Source organism: Gavia stellata, chromosome 21 (assembly GCF_030936135.1).
Source record: "Gavia stellata isolate bGavSte3 chromosome 21, bGavSte3.hap2, whole genome shotgun sequence".
NCBI classification, from domain to species: domain Eukaryota; kingdom Metazoa; phylum Chordata; class Aves; order Gaviiformes; family Gaviidae; genus Gavia; species Gavia stellata.
In genome coordinates, this window is record NC_082614.1 from 8,460,575 (window position 1) to 8,476,443 (window position 15,869).

Here is a 15,869-nt window from a genome sequence, read left to right on the forward strand (position 1 = left end):
TTTATATAGTCTCACCCATTTCAAGTGCCACACAGCCAGGCATGAAAAAATAAATGCTTAAGGATGCAAAGGAAAGCATTTAAAAAAATTGGGGGAAAAGTACTTACGGTTGTCCATACAACCTTAATTTAGCTCTCCTTTTGCCTGCATGCTTTAGTGGTGCAGTAAAAGCCTTTCTGTTTTCAAAATCTGGCTCCCCTGTTTCCTCAGTCCCCTACAGCAATCCCACCACAGGCTCTGGTTCCCCTATCACCGTATCAGGCCCACACCTCCACGCTGCAGCATGTGCTGTCTTCCTCCACGCTGCTGGATGCCAACAGGAAAAGCTGTAAGTGTAAACGGGATGTGCTTTTGCCATCTACCACCTTCTCTGCTCCAGAACTTTGCTGGCAGCAAGGAGGAAAAATAAGTGGAAAAGCACCCTGTGCTGAAGTGTTTCAGCTGAAATTCACCCAAATAATTCAGTCTGAAGAAGATTCTCAAGAAAGAAATTCACAATGATGAAGTCTGGCCAGATTGTAAGCACATGAAGGCAGAGCCTCATGGTATAAATTGTAAGACAACCTTAACATCTGGCTTTCCTTCCTGTCCTGTTTACAGGAGGGTGGGAAAGACCTCTATGTTTTGTGACTTTGAGAAGAATGAAGAGAACATGTCTCTCAAGCTCCCCCAAAATAAACAAGGATAATTTGTGTATCCAGGATGACAGTAAAGCTTGTCAGTGAAGCATCTAGCAGAGAATGAAGTCAGCTGCACATGACAGAGACAAATGCTGTTTCAAGGAAAAAAAAATGTGCTGAGATCAGACAAGATTTTCCATGCTCATCTCGCCTTTAGAAACTAACCCTGAACTTTACACTTACAAAAACACAGAGAGACAAGCATCTTTTACCTTGCCTTGGCAGCTTCAGAAGAACACTAGGAATAAATCATAGGAACAAACAAAATACTCCCGCTGCATGACACAGACTGGAGCAGAGGATGCACTGAAACACTGATTCATGAGCAATACCTCTGAACCTGCTATTGTAAATGTCATTTCCCAACACCTCCCCATTCCTACCAGCTGGCTGAAGCTGCAATTAAAGAAGTGGGAGTACTCTGCAAGCCTTGCCTGTCTGTAACAGACCCACATCCAGCTATTTATTAGGTAATCCAATTACTCTGATGTGACCTTACTCCATACATTTATGTCTAGTCAGACTACAGGGATAGCCTATCAACCTGGGTGTTTTTCTTACGATGCAAACCTCTGTTCCTCTAGTAACAGAGGTTATTACAAAACACAGCTACTGCACAAAACATTGCATCTCCTTTGCATCTCCCCTTCTCTCATCATTTTCCAGTTGTTTGGAGAGCAATTACATGTCCAACCACAAAGGAGAACAGGTTGAGACCAGTCTCCCGCACCCACTTCTTGCACCATGCTTTCTTCCAGGCCTCCCCACACACCTGGGAGGAGGTCCCCATTAACATCTACAGAGCTGCCTTGTTAGTCTCCTCAAAATTTTCCTTTACAACAATACTGTTGACAGCAGTTAGGCCTCTTGGGTATGCTGAGGACACTGCTTACCATGTTGGCTTATGGGACCTCTTCAGAGCACACACATCCTCCCTCTAGCTTTTTCCCTGGAACATGAGCTCCCTGGAGTGGGGACAGCCTTTTCGCGAAGTACGTAGCCTAGTGCGGATAACGTCCTTGGCTGGAGCTCCTGGGGGCTTTGATACAGCAAATAATACAAGGGTGATTTCCAGCATCACCCAACAGAGCTTTCTTTGGAAACCAATGACAAAGTTGCAAGGCCAACTATCAAAGCATTTAAGCCATAGCCTCTTCTGCAACAAGGGTCCAGAAATCTCATGCAAATAGACCCATGAAAGAAACTTTGAAGAACTTGGATTCCTAGCCAATGCATGAGGCAAATCCCAGCTTATACTCCATTTGAAACAGGCTCTTTCAAGGGGTGCAGGGCTTTTGCTCGGAAATATGCCGAGGGAGAACGCTGGCCTGTATCCATTGACCTCTGATGACAGAGATAAGATAACAAGCGAATGGAAGTGCTTTCAGCAGTGGTACTGTGTGCTGAGAGACATAATAAAGACCATGTATCATGGCAATACTCAGCATGTAAAATTCCCTGGAGAGATTACCCAGTGAGAAAAAAACGCTTTGGTATGGCCCTGTTTGTTACACTGATTTTCCTGACTTTGCTGGGGTAAAGAATACTTTCCAGCGCTCTCTTGCTCTGAAAAATGCTACAGCCTCTGCAGACTCACAAAGAAACTTGCAGTTCCTGATGCTCAAGGATCACTTCTAAACACCCCTTATTTTCTTCTCTTCTCTTCAATGCTTTTCACACTCTGCTTTGACACAGAGTCTGATAAAATAAGACCCAAAAGCTAGGGCACAGAAGAGGAAGACATGCAGGTGTAAGAGCAGGCACATCTATGGCCATATGAAAATTATAAATAAAATCAAAACCAGTAAGGGAATTTCTAAATGCAAAGGATCATAGTAGCCTGTCTAGAGTTTCATCAGGCAAGTGTTCACAGGCAAGATTTCTCATTAAAACAATCGGCTTTTATAATTTTTTTGGCACTGTTATGCGACACAGCCCATAAAATTTGTGCAGGGATGGACACTTTGTTAGCCTGTGCTTCCCAAAACACTTCGGGCCTTTCTGGTGCAATAAGTAACTTGGTAATCACAGCTGCTTAATACCCCAATGAAGTTTGCAAACCAGGAAATTGTGCTACATTAGTGAGAAATAGGTATCCAAGGCAGGGTTCACTTCAAATAGACACAATTGCCTATGCAAAACACAAAGCTGTGCAAAACGCAAGAGGCTTGCTTCATTAGCTAAAGTTCTGATCAGCTACAGGTAGAGGAAACGCCACAGAGTAATACTCACACAGAGTTTTTGTCATGCTTCTGACCAAATCTGCCTGGTTTTACACTGCTTTCTTCTAACTGAACACAAACAAGATTACACCTTTGGGCTTGGGATTATTTCTAGTTGTGTAACTTTACATCTTTCACCTTGTTGTGTCTTAAAGTCTCGCTTCCAACCTTTGCCCAGGTCAAAGATGCACATAAACCCCTGCCCATGAGAAAGCCCATGTCAAGTAGCTTCTACAGAAGGAGAAACAATTGTCTACCTCCTCAGTGCCTGGTGGTGCCACTGGATGTAGGATCTGCTACAATCCGGACACCATCCAAGCCATAGGCACCAGCCAGGTACAGAGTGCAAAGCTATTCTCCCTGCTGCGGGTCTCCACCCTGTGCAGGCAGAGGCAGCTGCTACGAGGAAGGAGGAATGACTCTTCCCTGTGCAAAGCTTTACCAAGCCCTGGAAACATCACAGCTGCCTTCGTGGAGCAGCTGATCTGCACAAGAATCCCAGTAATCAAATCACGGCGGTGGCTTCAATGCTATTTCCCCACCAGTGTACAAAAGGCCACCGGGCAAGGATTACCTAGGACGATTTAATTATGTGCGAAAACAGCTACAAAGCTTTATGGGGTTTTAGGGTTGTTGTTCTTTGGATAGGAGGGGGGAAAGCAGAAGGAATTAAACACGGACCAAGCTGGCTGGGGATGACCTGTGATGGCAGGGAAGCACACTGTCATACATATGAGCAACAGATTAAGGGCTGATATATACAAAGCTGGTTTTTCTCAAAGGGTTTGCTTTTCATCACTTGTCACCTGGAACAAGGTCAGTGTGGCCCACTGTGACTCCCACACCCTAGTGCCATGAGGGATGACCGCTCATTTCCTGCACCCACCTCTTTATCCGACGAAAAGGCTACTTTGGCACTATTTACCTGTACTTGCATGTTAAAAGACCATGGTGGCCTAAGGGGAAGTGAGATGTATTCTTGCTGATACTAGCTGAAATCTTGGTCATATTTAAATTAAAGAGAATTTTATTACTGCCTTTGAACAGGCCAGAGTTTCACCATAAGAATACAGTGTCTGGAGAACAGAAGGTAGCAAAGTCCAAGATAAAACTACACATTATCTTTTAAACCACCTTGTCTGAGGTATTTACCCTCCTTGATTCCATTAAAAGGTCTCCGTGCCTTGCAAAGTATCTCTGGAGGAAAACAAACCACCACAGAGACTACTTCACTTGGTATTAACTGCATCAACACAGTCTGTAAGCTGGTTGATTTAAGGACTCCACCAAACATGTCTCACACAGGAATTACAATACATGTGGTATTTGTTTTTGTTTTTATTTCAGTTTTATTTCTGGATTCTACTTTGCTTTGTAAGTTATTTTTCTTGCAAGACAAGCAATATCCAATTATTCATGCACTGCCTTTTTTGTTTTGTTTTAAGCTGACATTTTGCCCAAGCTTAAGACCACAAGATGCTTACTAGAGCGGTCCTCCTAGCTTCAACAAGGTCTCCTGTACTGCTAGCTTTTAAAAACTAGTACACACTAAACCTAATACACATAAAAACAAGACACACAGTCAGTGACATGAGCCACCATTTCCCCTCCACATGCGTCCGTGCATTTTCTCTATGCACAATGGTGTTTCCAGCCTGAAAACAATGCATTCAGAGAAAATAGATGGGTTTGTGTGATGAGATTTCCAATGGAGCCTGAAGGACTTTGGTATCCCCAGACTATAAAGAAAGTCCAGAGAACAGAATGCTTAACATCTCCAGCCTCCTTTGAATTCCCAGCCTTACTGAACCAAGAATAAAGAAAGCCTGGCCCATAAGCAGGAATCCACTAATTAAAGAGAAATGGGGCTTATTTGTCTTGGTTTCTGAAGTCACAGTTCTCCACTTCTGAAAACACAAGTTTCTCACCATTTCTTTTCCGCCCTAGGGCTGTGACCTAAGCAGCTCAAATGATACACAGATTTTGGTTGAAATCTGCTCCTTATTTACTGGACTTCAAATGTGCAAGCAATTACTGAATGGGACTCGTTTATTGAATAGAAGTATTTAGGCATTATGTTTACAAAGGCCTAGAAACATTAAAATCTAGTGAAAAACAATTATTTTTACAGAATACATCTGCAAGCAATATGAAGTAATTTTGTTTTTGTAAATTTCTCCGTAATAGACTTATTGTTGATGTGGAAAATGTTCACATTGCAGCAGTGAATTATTTTGAAATGCCAAACTTAATAAAGGAGAAATTATTCCAAATAATATCACAACCCTTAAGGAAAAAAAAAAAAAGCCAAAATACCAGTGGTTTCCTGACTAGTCAACCCTCTTCAGATTGGCAGACCTCTTCAGACTCATCAGGAAGAGTTAGACAAATAGTTACTTTATTATGGAGGCTGTCAAATAAATCAGAATCTGGTGAGCAACTGTTTCTGAGCCCTGCAGCCTGGCTGGCTTCTTTTCCTGTAAAACCAAGGCAGTTACAACAGACCCACGTATGTGTGTGTTTGTCTGCAGAGCAACATGTAGGCTTCAGGCCTCTAAACAAAACTTCGTCCAAATTTGGGCCAGCATTTTTCTTGGCTTACCCAGGTTTTGTTGTGGAACATGGCTGAGAGAAGAAATGTTTTCTAACCAATTAATTCAAGTCACTGCTGTTATTTTTAATGGAGAGCTCTGAAGCTCAGCTCACAAAGGGTAATGAGAAAATAATGTTTTAAACAACATCATCAGAGGAATTAGGCCATGGACTTGAACTACATTATCCGATTCTTGCCGCAGAGTTATTCTGCCCCCAAAATGTTTGCTCTTTACAGCAGCACGATGAATGGGAATTTTGCCTAAGGTACAAGCCTGAGACACGGCCACAACTGAAGGTCACAGAACAGTGAGTTTCGGCCATCAGCCACAAGAAATGGTTGCTTGTGCCACTACATCCCGGACTCCATGCACGCTCCTAACGCCGGTAGGCTTTGTGTGTTTGGGAACAAAACAGGTCTCCTTTTAGCAGGGCACTGGGGCACATTTAATCCGCTGTTCCACAGCACTTCAGCATGTATTTAAACTGATGCAGAGGAGACTTAGGTACATAATTAGACTTTAGCATTACTTGGTCATTCTGCTGAATAGAGGGAAGAAGAGCACTGCATCGAGAGGTAAGTAACAACATCACCTTTTGCACCTCCACTCAATCTATTTTGTGTTGTTTATCTGCATCAAACAGCATTGATTTGAAAAGCAACCACAGGGCAGAGTGAAGGCAAAAAGGAGATAGGACAGGGAAGGAGGAGGCAAGTTTGACATTAACATCCAGAATGGGTCTAATGAACACTGGGGTTTACAGTCCTGTTTGAAATGTTTTCAAGCACAGAACTTATTCACCAGCTGAACAGCCAAGAACTGTAGTTGAAAACTGTAAGACTGCCCAGTCTTAATTCTGCCTCCTTTACATCCACAGCAATGCAAACTGGCAGCACTGACAAATCAATTCAACACCAGTGATGTTAAAAACTTGCTGAGATGATGGGATATAATAACCTTTGAAGCTAATAAGATGGCTTAAAAACATCCTTTTTTTTTTGCACTGGACCACATTAAAAGCAAGCAGCACAGATGGACTTGCACCTGCTTCCAGATGAAAGTGGTAGCTAGTGCCGTGCTATTCTTAATATGAATTAACTTTTAATACAGATCTGCTTTAGTTCTAATTGACTTTACAGGGCTACTAAAAATAACTATTCATCTAGCTGGCAGGCATGCTTACCTCCTTCCCCATGTCTCAATATGGACAGGCACCTTGGTGCAAGTGGCATCAGCCTTTTTTTCACCCAGAGCAGTTTTCTACTCCCTGTGTCACTTTTTCCTCCATGGGGCCAATGGTGAACAACTGTCCACAGCTTGTAGCAGAACTGCTGATCACTGGGATTTGTCTCCTAAAAGTAATTTATCTGGTGCAAAACCCACCCCCATAAATTTAGCTAGCTGTAGCCTACGTTGCCATTCCCACACGCACGTACGAAACGGACACGCTGCCACAAAGTAAATTCAACTGCTCCCCAACAGCAGCCTGCACGCCTGCTCCTACGCTGCTGCAAGCACCATGTAACCCACTCCTTGAGGGAGCAGCTGGCTTGGAGAGGGGATGCTGAAAGTGCTCCTCATTCCTCATTCCAGTGCATGACTGGGGCTGACTTCTATGAATTGGAGGGCTGTGGTGGGCGCAGGGCAGCCTGTACAACTACCAGTGGTAGCCCCTCCATGGCACGTGGGCAGAGGTGCAGGAAGCCTTCTTCTTCAGCCTCTGCTGGTGCAGGTCCCTGCTGCTACTATCTGTGCTGGGACGAGCATGTGCCTGCACCCTGCTCTGTGGACAGGCACTGTGAAGGGCAACTGTTATCCTCCTCTCATATGCAGCCTATTTCCCATTTCCTTCCTTCTATATGTTAGAATTATTTTGATTTTTAAGTGAAAACAAGTTTTTACTCATCTGTTTAAGGTAACTCACCCTTCCATTTGGTTTATACTGTACATCATCACCTCTTGTCCTGCCACAAGCCAATTTCTGAATGTTTGAGCTGTTGATAGCTGTTGGCGATGATGTATAAAGCAGAAACAAAGCCAGAGTTGCAAAGACTTCAAAAGGCTGAGGATAACTAAGAACAGGGGTACTGAGGGAGCTGGCGGGAAGTGCTCACCAAGCCACTTTCAATCATTTATCAGCAGTCCTGGCTAACCGGGGAGGTCCCACTTGACTGGAAGTCAGCAAATGTGACACCCATCTACAAGAAGGCTGGAAGGAGGATCTGGGGAACTACAGGCCTGTGAGTCGGACCTTGGTGCCAGGGAAAGTTATGGAGCAGATCATCTTGAGTGCCATCACGTGGCACATACAGGACAACCAGGTGATCAGGCCCAATCAGCATGCGTTTATGAAAGGCAGGTTCTGCTTGACTAACCTCATCTCCTTCTATGACAAGGTGACCTGCTTAGTGAATGAGGGAAAGGCTGTGCCTGTTGTCTACCTAGACTTTAGTGAAGCCTTTGACACTGTTTCCCACAGCATCCTCCTGGAGAAACTGGCTGCTCATGGCTTGGATGGGTGCACTCTTCGCTGGGTAAAAAACTGTCTGGATGCCGGGCCCAAAGAGTTGTGGTGAATGGAGTTAAATCCAGTTGGCAGCCAGTCACAGGTGGTGTTCCCCAGGGAACTGGGGCCAGTTCTGTTTAATATCTTTATCAGTGATCTGGACAAGGGGATTGAGTGCACCCTCAGCAAGTTTGCAGATGACACCAAGTTGGGCGGGAGTGTTGATCTGCTCAAGGGTAGGAAGGCTCTGCAGAGGGAGCTGGACAGGCTGGGTCGATGGGCTGAGGCCAGTTGTACGAGATTCAACAAGACTAAGTGCCGGGTCCTGCACTTTGGTCACAACAACCCCATGCAATGCTACAGGCTTGGGGAAGAGTGGCTGGAAAGCTGCCTGGCAGAAAAGGACCTGGGGGTGTTGATTGACAGCCAGCTGAATATGAGCCAGCAGTGTGCCCAGGTGGCCAAGAAGGCCGACAGCATCCTGGCCTGTATCAGAAATAGTGTGGCCAGCAGAAGCAGGGAGGTGATCGTGCCCCTGTACTCGGCGCTGGTGAGGCCGCACCTCTACTGCTGTGTTCGGTTTTGGGCCCCTCACTACAAGAAGGACATTGAGGTCCTGGAGCATGTCCAGAGAAGAGCGACGAAGCTGGTGAGGGGTCTGGAGCACAAGTCTGATGAGGAGCGGCTGAGGGAGCTGGAGTTGTTTAGCCTGGAGAAGAGGAGGCTCAGGGAAGACCTTATTGCTCTCTACAGCTACTTGAAAGGCGGTTGTAGCGAGGTGGGTGTCGGTCTCTTCTCCCAAGTAACACACGACAGGACAAGAGGAAACGGCCTCAAGTTGCGCCAGAGGAGGTTTAGGCTGGATATTAGGAAAAATTTCTTCACTGAAAGGGTTGTCAAGCATTGGAAGAGGCTGCCCAGGGAGGTGGTTGAGTCACCATCCCTGGAGGTATTAAAAGACTTGTGGATGTGGTGCTTAGGGACATGGTTTAGTGGTGGACTTGGCAGTGCTAGGTTAACAGTTGGACTTGATGATCTTAAAGGTCTTTTCCAACCTAAACAATTCTATGATACTATGATTGTTTTGACTAAACACAGACATATACACCAAGAAGCTGTCACTTCTTCCAACCTTGCTCTCCCTCTCTGGAGCCACCTTTTAATTTGTTGCAGTTGCACAAATGATCTCTGTGTGTTAAGAGTTCAAAGGAAACAGCCATCCAAAAAACATCTTGATACTTCACCACCTTAAAAGACACTTCTCTGATGAAGTTATGAAAACAGGCTCTAATGCCTTAGAAAGAATAAGACTTTCAATGTAATACGTAAAGCTTTACGACTTCTTAACAAAGCAAAACCAAAACATATTCCAGTTCAGCTAAAGGTAATTATTTTTTCAGGAATCGTCTATCACCAGCAGAGACAGGGTGTACAAGGCAAACATCCCAGGGTTAGTTTTGGCTGAGACAGCACAATCTGCCATCCAGACTCACATGGAGAAGGGTTAGAGCACAGAGCTGAACAAGAAGACCGGGAATTTGTGCCCCACAACACTTCTGATTGATTCACTGCAGGACTGCGGGTAAATCGCATTTTCTCTGAGCCTGTTTCTTCAGTGGAAAATGCTAATAAAGATGTTTATTCAATTTCCTAACAGATTTTGGATAAAACACACTCACAAATAAATTCTGTGTGTTATTTGTACTCCAGGAGTGACCATGAAATGCTAGATCATCTCCTCCATGGGAGGACACACTCTCTGTCTTATGGATCCTAAGACATAACATTTGCAGTAAATACAAAGTACCACTAAATGCACACCATCCTATGTATAACATTTGGTATGCTTTGTGGGGAAGAACCACAGATTAGTCCTTGTAGGCAGCATATCTTGTGGAGAAAACCACCAATGAGAGATTGCTGGCTTACAGCCCAGAGGCCAGCAGCACGGGCAAAGCAGAGGAGGTACAAGTGATGCCATCAGATAAAAACAGAGATGGGAAAAGGTAGCGTGGTGCAGGATCTTGAAAAGTAGGACAAGAAAACTCACATTTCACAAAAAAGGGGGACTAAAATACAAGGATGGGAGGGAGACCTTTTTGGTGGGATATACAGTGTCTTTTTATGGGGACAAGCTCAATAACCATGATACAAGAAAATCTACTTTCTTCAACTTCACCTTCTGCAGGTAGGGTGAGGTTATCTAAAGATTTAAAGAGGGGAAAAGTGACTGCAGCCACTCAATAACCAGGATCTGAGTGTCCATAATATATAGTGACATGTATAACACACATTGGTCACTTCAGCCACCTTTGTGGCAAATAATAAAAAGAACAGACACTTTAAAACCTTTGTCGGTTATCAAAGGTTACTCTGCACTTTTATCCTTGCATGATACCCTTAACTCAGTTTATATATGAATGGGTTCCCTTTCAAATTTAGGCTAATGTTCTTTTATATTTATAATATTCAGGATAGCTACACATGCTTGATTACCTTTAAAACACTTATCACGATTCCATTTAAAAATAAATGAATCCCATTTAAAAGTGACTTGTCCCCATCTTCTAGTATTTATGGACAAGGACATATGGGGCTGATTTCTCTCATTATTAAGCAGCATGTCTGAGGCTTAAATCATTTAAATTATTCATTGACAGCAATTGGGCTACTCATGCAAACTTCCCCTTAGATAAGGAGTCCCAGTGATAGGACCAGTCAAGTGGATGAAGATGGCTGAACAGATTTTGGGATGCACTGAGCATCCACAGATACTGCTAACTTTGCTTAGGGTGAGGAGTACTTTTGAAAATTGGGCCCCATCTTCACTAATAAATATAATTTAACTGGGACTCTCAACATGGTCATTCTGAATGATATTTTCTTCAAAGATTACCATGACTGAGGTTCTGAGTGGTGATCAGTAGTAGCTGAAGGAATAGGAGTGATCGTGCACTGATCACCATAACAAATCCCAAGCCTGCTGCAAGATGTTTCTAGAGCACTGAGTTATGTGGGACTTTTCTTTTTGGTGTGGCTTCAGGGTGTTCCTGACAGTGGCCAGACACAAGGTGGATATCTCCGCAGAACCTGTGCTATGAAAGCTTTCATGAAGAACAAAGCTGACTCTAAGCAAATAAAGAAAAGCATCTCCAAGCAGCAGAAACTGCCCATCTCTAGTATGAATGCTACTGTTCCAGCACACTGAAATATGAGACAGGAGACGGATAAGTCAACTGCACTGTTGAGCTTGGACTGTAATAGTCCAAATGACAAAGGCTGTAAACATTTAAAACTCTGCTATAAAGAGACTTTCCAGCCTATCACAGACTACTCTGCTCTCCGACCACCTCTCCGGTGGAAGACCTTGAGCTAACTGTTAGCATGTTTTCAATCACTGGAGTCAGAGTGAGAGAATAGGAATCATCCTTCATGGAAAAAAAAGTTACGGTTATTCTTTGTAACATTTTTTTTTTTAATTAAAAATACATGTTTCTTGCTCTCTTCAGAATGAGCCCAAAGAATATTTGTAATCCTTTTCAGGTCACATGATATTGTACATATTGCAGCTGATTTCACAGCTATGTGGGCAAATTACTATTTTTCTGCACAACTAAATCATTATCAAGGTAACAGCAGACAGTAAGCATCACCAACATCTAGCAGTTACAATGCATTTTAGGAAAACATGGTCTAGCTCTGGGAAGAAGAAACTTTCGTATTTCAGCCAGATCTCTCTTCCCTGCCCAGCCCCACCTCTGAGCCCCCACATGTACCAGACTTTGTCTCTATACATGATCTTGAAGGTAAAGATTTTGGTTTGTTTCTTTTTCCCCTAAGAAAGGCAAAAAGGTTAGTAAGTCTTTAAACTCTCAGTTCTTAAGGCTGTTAATATTTCACATTGCCAGCAGGCAAAGGAATTAAAACTGCCAGTAGCTATCCAGATATATTTTAAAATCCCCTTCCCTCCCCCTTCTCTCTGCCTCCCTCAGCTTCAGAGGATATTTTCCCCGCAAATTGGTTTTAAATTAAGGAAGGTGATGAAGGCAATGTGCCGTCTCAGCATTTTCCCAGGTGCACTTAATCTAATTTCATTAAGGAGATCAGGACAGATGATCGCTACAGTCGAAACATTAAGTCTGTCCATTTTTGTATAAAAAACCATTAAGTCTGTCAAAGTGTCGGCGGGTGGGCTGTTTATTATTGGAGATGAAGGTGCGCTTTGCTTCCCCAATAAACTGTCAGGAGTAGTAAACCACAGATTAAGTCAGCTGCTGCCAAAGATTTAGGCAAAGATCTCCAACTAATTTTGACACAGGTGTGGGAAAGGCCAAGGAAATAGAGGCCGTAAATCAGTCTGTACGCTTTGGAAACCAAGCCTTTTGCGTGTGTGCGTGAGATATTTCAATCTGACCCACTGAAGAGTGGAAGACTGGTCATCGGTGGATATGATCAAGCAGAACTGCTGATGCTTCTGACACTCCAGATACAGTGTTGACGGAAGCCGTGCAATGGCATGCACCGCAGAACCCAAACCGCAGAGTTTACCTTTGCTTTAACCTGCACTCATCCTGCCGCGACTCATCATCTTGTCTTATGCAGACAAAAACTCATAAAAGCTTCATTCAAGCCACTGCTGTCTTTTGAACTTATGCACAGCTTTGACTAAAATATAAAATCACATTCCTCAGATAACCATACAGATATCATATAAAATTAGAGGAAACCCATCAAAATACAGAATCTATGGAAGCCAAGAAAGAAATGAAGTGAAGCTTTCAGATTGAATTTTCAGGCACTACAAAAACAAATGTGAGCTATTTGCTAAGGACCACACCTTACTTCTCAAGAAAAAAGCAGCTGGGTAGAACTTGGTATTAAAGACCATCAAGAAATGTTAAAAAGTATAAAGTACTAACTGGAATTACACAACCTTTACAGTACATACAGAGAAATGAATAATTACTAATATGGAATCAGGAGTGATATTCTAGCTGGAGCTTTGTGATGAGGGAAAACTACCACGTTTGCAGGTAACATGTGCTATGTGCTGCCTTGAGCGTCAAGGGTGGGCAGAGCAGAGGAAGGTTCATTTTCCCATCCCAGGTGCAGCAAGCAGAGGAACAGAGCCCGCTCTGCCGTCTGAGGCTTCCACAGCACTGCAGGGATTAGGAGGGAGTGGGAGAGGTGGGAGGAAGCCAGCCTACAGCATGAAAAATGACGGGCTCACCCCTGGGTAGACCCGGAGCTGAAGGCTCCCAGGTGAATGAAAGACAAAGACTTTTCCTTGCCGCCTGGGAAGAATTGCGTGGAGCCAGTGTGTCTGTACTGCAGCCAGCACTAGAACTAAGGGGTGACCCTGCAGGGAGCAGAGGGAGGCATATTGACAAACATTTATTTTAATCTCTCTCGCTTTGAGTTTTCTCTGTTTGAAAAGTACCTCACTTTGGTTTGTGTTTGTGGAAAGCTGGGACGCTAGCTCTTCAGGACTCCTGCCCCTGAGGGTGTAAAGCAAAGGCTGGGCAGCACCAGCTGAAACATCTCCCCTGACTCAGGGTGCCATGGCAAGCCCCTTACCCATTTTTCCGACAAAAGCAGCAGCTGGTAAGTGAAAACAGCAGCTGATAAGTGTTAGGAGACTCACCTAGGCAAAAGAATACCCATTTCAATCATGATGTTTTAGGTAAGGGTGAATTCCCAAGCAAGGTCAGGCAGACATTACTTCTCGTCTTTACTACTGATCCAAATGTTGTTGCTGCCTCTTACATATCTGGAAAACTCCTGTAGCTTGGATTTTATTGCAAATTGGACCCAGAAGCAAGAACCTCTGGAAAGCTACAAAACCCAAAGCTGACTCTTGGGCTATCCTTGAGTTTTACCCTTTATGCCTGCATGCACGGTGCTGCATGCTATACTCTTCTGCATTATTTAACCTGGTAAAACAATTTTGGAATACAGTAATGAGAAACTTTGCAAGTCAAATGAGGGCCTGCAATTGCAGCTATTGGAGTATGCATCGTCCAAAATTCTCATCTTCTTGGCATCTTTATGATTAATTAAATCATTCAATTTAATTAATTGAATTGTCTAACTCAATTGCCAATTCCTACCACCTGCCTGCTATGTTATGTTCTAACTGATTACCTTCCAAGGAATTACTGCCATTGCGCAGGTAGCCCTTTGGATTCATGGCTACGTTATAAAGGTGTTTCTTGATGTGGGCAGACAGCTGTGCAAGATTGTTCTCTTCCCTGTTGTCTCAGATCTTTAAAGTTTCTTCACAAGCTCCCAGGGAAGATAAGAAAATGCTCATGGATGGAGAACTGCAACAGGGAGACGTTAAACAATAGAGAAAGCAGAGAGCTAGGGACATGCCAACTGCCAGCAACAGAACTGGTATTATCCTGTCTTGCCCAAGAGCTCTCCATAAGATCTCTTCAGTCCTTTAATGTGAGTTAATGATAGGTTTTTGTCAGCAAACTAGAAGGCTCTTCTCATTGTTTGCTCTGAATTTTTTTTTCTACATTTTCAAAAATGAATATGGACACCACAGACTGTGATGACTCAGCTTGTTATATACAGACTAACGTACTTAAAATTTGAGGTTTTGTCTGAATAAAACAAAAACAAAATCTCCGCAGGAGGGGAGAATATTGGTGTTGAAGCTTTGAGTCTGTTTAATTTTTTCAATTGCATTCTTGCTTTAGTTAAATACAAAGGTCAAGAAAGGCCATTATTACTAATATTTTTAGTGGAGTTGCAGACCCTCTTGTGAAGGACAACTTGGAGCGCTCCTTTCCTCTGGAAGGGCTTACAGGGCCTAACTCAATTGGCCCAAGCCTCAGTGGGAACCTTCGTGTCTGCTCTGTGCACGTGGTGGGTGGAACAATGGAAGCCGAGGGCATGCCATGTCTCTCCCCCATCTGGCATTTCCCAAAGAGCGACTGAGTGAACTGGGTATGCAGTGGCCTTGCAGGATACTATTTTGCTGGTAAGTATGTGCATGGAGAATGATGAAATAAAATAAATTCACTGAGAGATGAATTTTTGTTTTCCTGTACTGGAAACAACATTATGTTTGCCTGTTTATAGCACCCAAATCTTTCAAGGGCTACAAGGTTATTTTAAATTCAGTATTTTCATACTGTTTAAAAAGCAGATCTGTTTTTAATAACAACATGCAGCTCATCTGTCAAACAGACTTTCTTCCATTAAGAGAACTAACCACCTTTACCCAGTTATTATTATATGGGAGTCAGGTTTCTCACTGGTTTTCACTCTGCATCACTGGGTTTTCAGTCTGTAACAATTAAACCTGAGAAGAAACACTGATTCTGTGCACATACGGGCATGCACATGTGTATATGCTATACTACTGCATGCTGCTAAGCCTGTAATGCAGCCCAGGCACACGCTTCTGCAACTGCATTCAGCATTGCTGTCCGTAAGCAAGAGCATGCTATGGTAAAAGGACCACTTAAATCCTGTCTGAAAACCCAGCTGGGAAGTAACTGGCAATGGAGACTTCTTGTTATTAGTCACAGCTGAAAACTGTCATAGATTGAAGTGTAATGCTAACAGAAGTGCAAATACTGCCATGTGAAAGCCCTCAGTTCAATTCCATGTTTGATCTCTCCCTTCTGCTGCAACCAGTAAGAACTAGGATTGCTGGAAAAGTACCAAGTTTCATTTATCAGAGGAAGGGACAATCTAATGATGGACAAAACCAATTTGGGCACCTTGGCCTGGGTAGGCTTCAAAAATAGCAGGTTACCTGAAGTGGGAACTAAACTTCCAGCCTCATGGAAACAACAAACTTATGAGATGGAACCCACTTTTTTCATTCCTAGATAAAATGTGAGGAGCA

General features: G+C 43.4%; 1 protein-coding gene across 1 annotated transcript in view; it reads right to left on the bottom strand.

The window, feature by feature from the left end:
* The window catches only part of FBRSL1 (fibrosin like 1), a 553,391-nt gene that overhangs the window by 163,298 nt on the left and 374,224 nt on the right, over nucleotides 1–15,869 (bottom strand). The window lies entirely within an intron of this gene.